Here is a 10,000-nt window from a genome sequence, read left to right on the forward strand (position 1 = left end):
ATTCTATAAGTTTGCTTGCCAATTTTGCTAGCCAGGTCAGCTCACCAAGTCATCTAACCATGTGGTCTTTGCCAAATCAAGAATTGACTCTTTAAGTCCACTCACAGCACGTCAAGCCGGCTCACCAAGATGACTTATCGTCTCGCCTCACCAGGTTGCCCCACCAGGTCGCCTCTTCTTTAAGACCGCTCACCATGTTGGCTCCCCAAGTCACCTCACCGAGTCGACTATTCAGGTTGCCTCACCAAGTCGACCCCTTAAGTTTGCTCACCAATTCAGCTCCCTAAGTCAGCTCACCAAGTCGAATCACATAGTCGACTCTCTAAGTCTGTTCATCAGGTCACCCCACTGAGTACTCTCACCAAGTCAACTCTTTAGGTCCGTTCATCAAGTCACCCCGCAAAGTCGACCCTTGAAGTCCATTCATCAAGTCACCCCACCAAGTACTCCCACCAAGTCGACTCTTTAAGTCAGTTCACAAAGTCACCCAACCAGGTCGGCCCACCAAGGACTCTCACCAAGTCGACTCTCTAAGGCTGTTCATCAGGTCACCCCACCGAGTACTCTCACCAAGTCAACTCTTTAGGTCCGTTCATCAAGTCACCCCGCAAAGTCAACCCTCTAAGTTCGTTCATCGAGTCACCCGACCAAGTCGACTGTTTAAGTCCTTTCATCAAGTCACCCCGCCAAGCCGACTCTTTAAGTCCGTTCATCAAGTCGCCAGAACAACTACTCTCACCAAGTTGACTCTATAAGTCCGTTCATGAAGTGGGCCCACCAAGTACTCCCACCAAGTCGACTCTTTAAGTCCGTTCATCAGTTCACCCCGCCAAGTACTCTCACCAAGTCAACTCTTTAGGTCTGTTCATCGAGTCACCCCGCCAAGTCGACCCTTTAAGTCTGTTCATCAAGTCGCCCCGCCGAGTTGCTTCTCTAAGCCCACTCACCATGTCAGCTCACCAAGTCCGTTGTTCAAGTACGTTGCCAAGTCAACTCTTTAAGTTCGCTCACCAGGTCAGCCCACCCAAGTCGCCTCTTTAAGTTTGTTCGCCAGGTCGGCCTGCCCAAGTCGCATCAGCGGGCTAACTCACCGAGTCACCTCACGAAGTTGACTCTTTAAGTGCGCTCACCAAGTCAGCTCACCAAGTTGACTCACCATCTCGCCTCGATAAGTTGGCTTGCCGAGTTACCCCACCAAGTCGTCGCCTCTTTAAGCCCGCTCACCGTGTCAGCTCGTCAGGTCGGCTCACCAAGTCGACTAATCAAGTAGGCCCACCAAGTTGCCTCAAGGATAGCTCCTCACCATGTTGACTCTTTGAGCCCACTCGCCAGGTCGCCTCACCAAGTCGACTCGAGTACGTTGCCAAGTCGACTCTTTAAGTTCACTCGCCAGGTCAACTCGCCAAGTCAGCTCACCATGTCATCTCAACAAACCAACTCGCCGAGTCGCCTCACCACGTCGGCTCTCTAATACCACTCGCCAAGTCGCCCCACCAACTTGCCCTGTTAGGCCCACTCACCACATCGCCCCGTTAGACCCACTCTCACCAAGTGGACTCTTTAAGTCTGCTCATAAAGTCGAGCCACCAAGTACTCTCACCAAGTCGACTCTTTAAGTCCTTTCATCGAGTCACCCCACCAAGTACTCTCACCAAGTCAACTCTTTAGGTCCGTTCATAGAGTCACCCCACCAAGTCGACCCTTCAAGTGTGTTCATCAAGTCACCCCACCAAGTCGACTCTTTAAGTTCATTCATCAAGTCACCCCGCCAGGTCAGCCCACAAATTACTCTCACCAAGTCGACTCTTTAAGTTCGTTCATCAAGTCACCCCACCAGGTCGGCCCACCAAGTGGACTCTTTAAGTTCGTTAAGGAAGTCACTCTGCCAAGTCGGCCCACCAGGTTGACTCTTTAAGTTCGTTCATCAAGTCACCCCGCCAGGTCAGCCCACCAACTACTCTCACCAAGTCGAATCTTTAAGTTTGCTCACCAAGTCACCCCGCCAGGTCAGCCCACCAAGTACTCTCACCAGGTCGACTCTTTAGGTTTGTTCATCAGGTCACCCCACCGAGTACTCTCACCAAGTTGACTCTTTAAGTTCGTTCATCAAGTTGCCCCGCAAGGTCGGCCCACCAAGTACTCTCACCAAGTCGACCCTTTAAGTTCGGTCAGCAACTTACCCTGCCAGGTCGGCCCACCAAGTACTCTCACAAAGTCGACTCTTTAGGTTCGTTCATCAATTCACCCCGCCAGCTCAGCCCACCAAGTTCTCTCACTAGGTTGACTCTTTAAGTTTGTTCATCAAGTCCCCCCGCCAGTTTGACCCACCAAGTACTCTCACAAAGTCGACTCTCTAAGTTCGTTCATCAAGTCACCCTGCGAGGTCAGCCCACCAAGTACTCTCACCAAGTCACCCTGCTAGTTTGACCCACCAAGTCGACTCTTTAAGTTCGTTCATCAAGTCACCCGGCCAAGTCGGCCCACCAGTCGACTCTTTAAGTCCGTTCATCAAGTCACGTGACCAGGTCAGCCCACCGAGTACTCTCCCCAAGTCGACTCTTTAAGTTTGTTCATCAAGTCACCCGGCCAGATCGGCCCACCAAGTCGACTCTCTAAGTCTGTTCATCAGGTCACCCCACCGAGTACTCTCACCAAGTCAACTCTTTAGGTCCATTCATAAAGTCACCCCGCAAAGTCGACCCTCTAAGTTTGTTCATCGAGTCACCCCACCAAGTCGACTGTTTAAGTCCTTTCATCAAGTCACCCTGCCAAGCCGACTCTTTAAGTCCGTTCATCAAGTCACCAGAACAACTACTCTCACCAAGTTGACTTTATAAGTTCGTTCATCAAGTCGGCCCACCAAGTACTCCCACCAAGTTGACTCTTTAAGTCCGTTCATCAGTTCACCCTGCCAAGTACTCTCACCAAGTCAACTCTTTAGGTCCGTTCATCGAGTCACCCCGCCAAGTCGACCCTTTAAGTCCGTTCATCAAGTCGCCCCGCCGAGTTGCTTCTCTAAGCCCACTCACCATGTCAGCTCACCAAGTCGGTTGTTCAAGTACGTTGCCAAGTCAACTCTTTAAGTTCGCTCACCAGGTCAGCCCACCCAAGTCACCTCTTTAAGTTCGTTCGCCAGGTCGGCCCGCCCAAGTCGCATCAGCGGGCTAACTCACTGAGTCACCTCACGAAGTTGACTCTTTAAGTGCGCTCACCAAGTTAGCTCACCAAGTCGACTCACCATCTCGCCTCGATAAGTTGGCTTGCCGAGTTACCCCACCAAGTCATCGCCTCTTTAAGCCCGCTCATCGTGTCAGCTTGTCAGGTTGGCTCACCAAGTCGACTAATCAAGTAGGCCCACCAAGTCGCCTCAAGGATAGCTCCTCACCATGAGTCGCCTCACCATGTTGACTGAATGAGTCACCTCACCATGTTGACTGAATGATTGGCCTCGGGCCACTGTGATGGCTTGGCAATTTCTCTTTAATTGCAACCTATGTTTGCGCAGTAGCAGAGTTTGCAAGTAAGACGGTCCTTGTTCTTGAGAGTTCCAGGAGATGACCTCCGGAACTTTTGGATTGGGCCCCTTCAAGGTGAAATTCATCCAGTTGATCGGATGAGCTCGATGACCATTTCAGTCCCTTGGCTCCATGAATTCACATCTCCTAACCGATGACAATCTATTGCTCCTTAGACGACCTCATAATAAATTGGGTCGTAGATGGCTGTTTGGTCAGAATTTTCAACGATTTGGATTTTTATGGCGAATGTCGGCGTGTTCGCTAATTTCTAATGCAAAGCGAGCCTCGCACTAATAGCTTATATAGGAGAGGTTGTTGCCGTGAACCTCTCCCGTGCCCCTCTCATTGATTCAACGGTGGTGTCGAGGTGGATGGAAATGTCAGATTTTGAAACGGTGGACGCCGATGTTGAATCAATTGGAGGGGCATGAAGCCCACCCTCGAGGTGCTATTCCTCGACTCTCCTTTAGATCATGTTTTCTTGTCACTCAGCTGGTACAATTTCGGAAAGCAGTTGGGCTGTGCGTCACGAGTGACAAGGGAGCCTTTGTGATCGGAAGCTCCCCATGGCCATTCGATGAGAAGAGCCATTGCTTGTGTGAGCAAGGATGAATGCAGCCTCGGATTCCAAATGAAATCAACGACATCGGATCTATATACAAGAGCAAAATGAAGCAGCAGCCCGTTTGCGATGCGCAGCTCCCCAAAGTTGCTATTCTTTCTCACTCCATTGGGGCACAAATTCGGGAGTTGTTCGACAGCGGTCGTCGTTCCAATGGCGTCATTGCGGCAAAATTTGTTCACAGCTAAGATTGGTTTTTGTGAGAGATGGGTATGAAAGCACATCTTGATTGCTACGCGGGAGCTCCGTAAGGTCGCCTCTGTGCCAACTCGATCGGCACAACATTGGGAATGGTTCGACAACGGTTGTCATTCCAATGTGTCATCGGGGGATGTCTTGGAAAGTGGTCTTTCTTTCAAGGGCGAGCTCGCGTCTAGCACTTGGGTTGTGCGTTGCGTCACAAGTGAATGGGGGATGTCTTGGAAAGTGGTCTTTCTTTCAAGGGCGAGCTCGCGTCTAGCACTTGGACTGTGCGTTGCGTGACAAGTGAATGGGGAGATCTCTCTGTGAATGGTGGCATGGTGATTGCAAGAGAAAATTGACTTAGTCGGAGCCATTGGCCTCGGGCCATTGTGATGGCCTCGCAATTTCTCTTTAATTGCAACCTATGTTTGCGCAGTAGCAGAGTTTGCATGTAAGATGGGCCTTGTTCTTGAGAGTTCCAGGAGACGACCTCCGGAACTTTTGGATTGGGCCCCTTAAAGGTGAAATTCATCCAGTTGATCGGATGAGCTCGATGACCATTTCAGTCCCTCGGCTCCATGAACTCACATCTCCTAACCGATGACAATCTTTTGCTCCTCTGCCGACCTCATAAAAAATTGGGTCCTGAATGGCTGTTTGGTAGGAATTTTAAAGGATTTGGATTTTTAATAAGGCGGATGTCGGTGTGTTCGCTAATTTCTAATGCAGAGCGAGCCTCGCACTAATAGCTTATATAGGAGAGGTGGTTGCCGCGAGCCTCTCCCGTGCCCCTCTCATTGATTCAACGACGGTGTCAAGGCGGATGGATATGTCAGATTTTGAAATGGTGGACGCCGACGTTGAATCAATTAGAGGGGCATGAAGCCCACCCTGGATGTGCTATTCCTTGACTCTCCTTTAGATCATGTTTTCTTCTCGCTCAGCTGGCGCAATTTTGGAAAAAGGTTTGGTAGCGGTTGCCATCCCTCACCGCGTCTACTTGGTGATTTTAAAACTCGATCTAAAACGGGAGCCCTCGCCTAGCACCTCCGTCCGGTGTTGCTCGGGTATTGCATAAAATTATGCCAACGGCGCGAATCCCCCAACGAATTCCTACGCTTGGACCCTCTCTTAGATCACCTTCTTCGATCACTCGATCGACGCAACTACGGAAGAGACTTGGCAGCGGTTGCCATTCTACAGCGCGTCTGTTCAGCGATTTCGAAGTTGATCTAATGGCGAGCCCTTGTCTCCAGCCATGAGGTGGGTGCTTGGCACTCTAGCAAAATTTTTTGCGTGCCTATTGCGGCTACAATGGGAGAGGTGGTTGCCGTGAGCCTCTCCCGTGGCCCCCTCATTGATTCAACGCCGCTGTCAGGGTGGATGGATATGTCGAATTTTGAAACGGTGGATGCCGATGTTGAATCAATTAGAGGGGCATGAAGCCCACCCTCAAAGGTGCTATTCCTGGACTCTCCTTTAGATCATGTTTTCTTGTCACTCAGCTGGCGCAATTTCAGAAAAAGGTTTGGCAGCGGTTGCCAGCCCTCACCGCGTCTACTCGGTGATTTTAAAACTCGATCTAAAATGGGAGCCCTCGTCTAGCACCTCCATCCGGTGTTGCTTGGGTACTGCCTAAAATTATGCCAACAGCGCGAATCCCCCAACAAATGCCTATGCTTGGACCCTCTCTTAGATCACCTTCTTCGATCACTCGACCGACGCAACTACGGAAGAGACTTGGCAGCGGTTGCCATTCTACAGCGCGTCTGTTCAGCGATTTCGAAGTTGATCTAATGGCGAGCCCTTGTCTCTAGCCATGAGGTGGGTGCTTGGCGCTCTAGAAAAACTTTTTGCGTGCCTATCGTGGCTACAACAGGAGAGGTGGTTGCCGCGAGCCTCTCCCGTGCTCCCCTCATTGATTCAATGCCGCTGTCAGGGCGGATGGATATGTCGGATTTTGAAAAGGTGGACGCCGACGTTGAATCAATTAGAGGGGCATGAAGCCCACCCTCGAGGGTGCTATTCCTGGACTCTCCTTTAGATCATGTTTTCTTGTCACTCAGCTGGTGCAATTTCGGAAAAAGGTTTGGCAGCGGTTGCCAGCCCTCACCGCGTCTACTCGGTGATTTTAAAACTCGATCTAAAATGGGAGCCCTCGTCTAGCACCTCCGTCCGGTGTTTGCTTAGGTATTGCATAAATTTATGCCATCGGCGCGAATCCCCCAACGAATGTCTACGCTTGGACCCTCTCTTAGATCACCTTCTTCGATCACTCGACCGCCGCAACTACGGAAGAGACTTGGCAGCGGTTGCCATTCTACAGCGCGTCTGTTCAGCGATTTCGAAGTTGATCTAATGGCGAGCCCTTGTCTCTAGCCATGAGGTGGGTGCTTGGCGCATTAGAAAAAATTTTTGCATGCCTATCGCGGCGACAACGGGAGAGGTGGTTGCCGCGAGCCTCTCCCGTGCCCCCCTCATTGATTCAACGCCGCTGTCAGGGCGGATGGATATGTCAAATTTTGAAATGGTGGACGCCGACGTTGAATCAATTAGAGGGGCACGAAGCCCACCCTCGAGGGTGCTATTTCTCGACTCTCCTTTAGATCGTGTTTTCTTGTCACTTAGCTAGCGCAATTTCGGAAAAAGGTTTGGTAGCAGTTGCCAGCTCTCACCGCGTCTACTTGGTGATTTTAAAACTCGATCTAAAATGGGAGCCCTCATCTAGCACCTCCGTCCGGTGTTGCTCGGGTTTTGCATAAATTTATGCCATCGGTGCGAATCCCCCAACGAATGCCTACGCTTGGACCCTCTCTTAGATCACCTTCTTCGATCACTCGACCGACGCAACTACGGAAGAGACTTGGCAGCGGTTGCCATTCTACAGCACGTCTGTTCAGCGATTTCGAAGTTGATCTCATGGCGAGCCCTTGTCTCTAGGCATGAGGTGGGTGCTTGGTGCTCTAGCAAAATTTTTTTGCATGCCTATCGCGGCTACAAGGGGAGAGGTGGTTGCTGCGAGCCTCTCCCGTGCCCCCCTCATTGATTCAACACCGCTGTCAGGGCGGATGGATATGTCGGATTTTGAAACGGTGGACGCCGACGTTGAATCAATTAGAGGGGCAGGAAGCCCACCCTCGAGGGTGCTATTCCTGGACTCTCCTTTAGATCATGTTTTCTTGTCACTCAGCTAGTGCAATTTTAGAAAAAGGTTTGGCAGCGGTTGCCAGCCCTCACCGCGTCTACTCAGTGATTTTAAAACTCGATCTAAAATGGGAGCCCTCATCTAGCACCTCCGTCCGGTGTTGCTCGGGTATTGCATAAATTTATGACATTGGCGTGAATCCCCCAATGAATGCCTACGCTTGGACCCTCTCTTAGATCACCTTCTTCGATCACTCGACCGACGCAACTACGGAAGAGACTTGGCAGCAGTTGCCATTCTACAGCGCGTCTGTTCAGCGATTTCAAAGTTGATCTAATGGCGAGCCCTTGTCTCTAGCCATGAGGTGGGTGCTTGGCGCTCTAGCAAAATTTTTTGCGTGCCTATCGCGGCTACAACAGGAGAGGTTGTTTCCGCGAGCCTCTCCCGAGCCCCCCTCATTGATTCAACGCCGCTGTCAGGGCGGATGGATATGTCAAATTTTGAAACGGTGGACGCCTACATTGAATCAATTAGAGGGGCATGAAGCCCACCCTCGAGGGTGCTATTCCTGGACTCTCCTTTAGATCATGTTTTCTTGTCACTCAGCTGGCGCAATTTCGGAAAAAGGTTTGGCAGCAGTTGCCAGCCCTCACCGCGTCTACTCGGTGATTTTAAAACTCGATCTAAAACGGGAGCCCTCGTCTAGCACCTCCGTCTGGTGTTGCTCGGGTATTGCATAAATTTATGCCATCGGCGCGAATCCCCCAACGAATTCCTATGCTTGGACCCTCTCTTAGATCACCTTCTTCGATCACTTGACTGACGCAACTACGGAAGAGACTTGGCAGTGGTTGCCATTCTACAGCGCTTCTGTTCAGCGATTTCGAAGTTGATCTAATGGCGAGCCCTTGTCTGTAGGCATGAGGTGGGTGCTTGGCACTCTAGCAAAATTTTTTTGCGTGCCTATCGCGGCTACAAGGGGAGAGGTGGTTTCCGCGAGCCTCTCCCGTGGCCCCCTCATTGATTCAATGCCGCTGTCAGGGCGGATGGATATGTCAGATTTTGAAATGGTGGACGCCGACGTTGAATCAATTAGAGGGGCATGAAGCCCACCCTTGAGGGTGCTATTCCTGGACTCTCCTTTAGATCATGTTTTCTTGTCACTCAGCTGGCGCAATTTCGGAAAAAGGTTTGGTAACAGTTGCCAGCCCTCACCGTGTCTGCTCGGTGATTTTAAAACTCGATCTAAAATGGGAGCCCTCGTCTAGCACCTCCGTCCGGTGTTGCTCGGGTATTGCATAAATTTATGCCATTGGCGCGAATCCCCCAAAGAATGCCTACGCTTGGACCCTCTCTTAGATCACCTTCTTCGATCACTCGACCAACGCAACTACGGAAGAGACTTGGCAGCGGTTGCCATTCTACAGCGCGTCTGTTCAGCGATTTCGAAGTTGATCTAATGGTGAGCCCTTGTCTCTAGCCATGAGGTGGGTGCTTGGCGCTCTAGCAAAATTTTTTGCGTGCCTATCACGGCTACATCGGGAGACATGGTTGTCGCGAGCCTCTCCCGTGCCCCCCTCATTGATTCAACACCTCTGTCAGGGCGGATGGATATGTCAAATTTTGAAACGGTGGACGGCGACGTTGAATCAATTAGAGGGGCATGAAGCCCACCCTCGAGGGTGCTATTCCTGGACTCTCCTTTTGATCATGTTTTCTTGTCACTCAGCTGGCGCAATTTCGGAAAAAGGTTTGGCAGCGGTTGCCAGCCCTCACCGCGTCTACTTGGTGATTTTAAAACTCGATCTAAAACGGGAGCCCTCGTCTAGCACCTCCGTCCGGTGTTGCTCGGGTATTGCATAATTTTTTGGTATCGGCGCGAATCCCCCAACGAATCCCTAGCCTTGGACTCTCTCTTAGGTCACCTTCTTCGATCACTCGACCGACGCAATTACAGAAGAGGCTTGGCAGCGGTTGCCATTCCACAGCGTGTCTGTTCAGCGATTTCGAAGTTGATCTACTAATGGCAAGCCCTTGTCTAGCCATGAGGTGGGTGCTTGGGGCTCTAGCAATTTTTTGTGTGCCTATCGCGGCTACAATGGGAGCTTTGATACCAAAAATTCTCGTCGACCCTCCCCAATAGAAATCAGTGCTGGTGTTCGCGAAAGACACGTTATTCAGATTTTTGGAATATTGGCACCAACATCGTTTCTATTGGGAGGGCCGTGAAGCCATCCCGATTTTGCTATGCGAGGGCTCTCCCCCCAGAGTCGTTCTCTACGCAACAACTTCTTTGGCACAAAATTTTTAGAATGGTTCGGCAGCGGTTGTCGTTCCAATGGTGTCGTTGTGGTGGTTGCCTAGGCAGCGATCTGAAGGGCAACCCGTCGTCTAGCAGTTGGCCTACGCATCACGAGTGACAAGGGAGCCTTTGTTATCGGAAGCTCCCCGTGGCCATTCGATTAGAAGAGCCATTGCTTGTTTGAGCAAGGACGAATGCAGCCTCGAATTCCAAACAAAATCAACGATTTT

Source organism: Cupressus sempervirens, chromosome 1 (genome assembly GCF_028749045.1).
Source record: "Cupressus sempervirens isolate cs-2001-9-10 chromosome 1, ASM2874904v1, whole genome shotgun sequence".
NCBI lineage: Eukaryota > Viridiplantae > Streptophyta > Pinopsida > Cupressales > Cupressaceae > Cupressus > Cupressus sempervirens.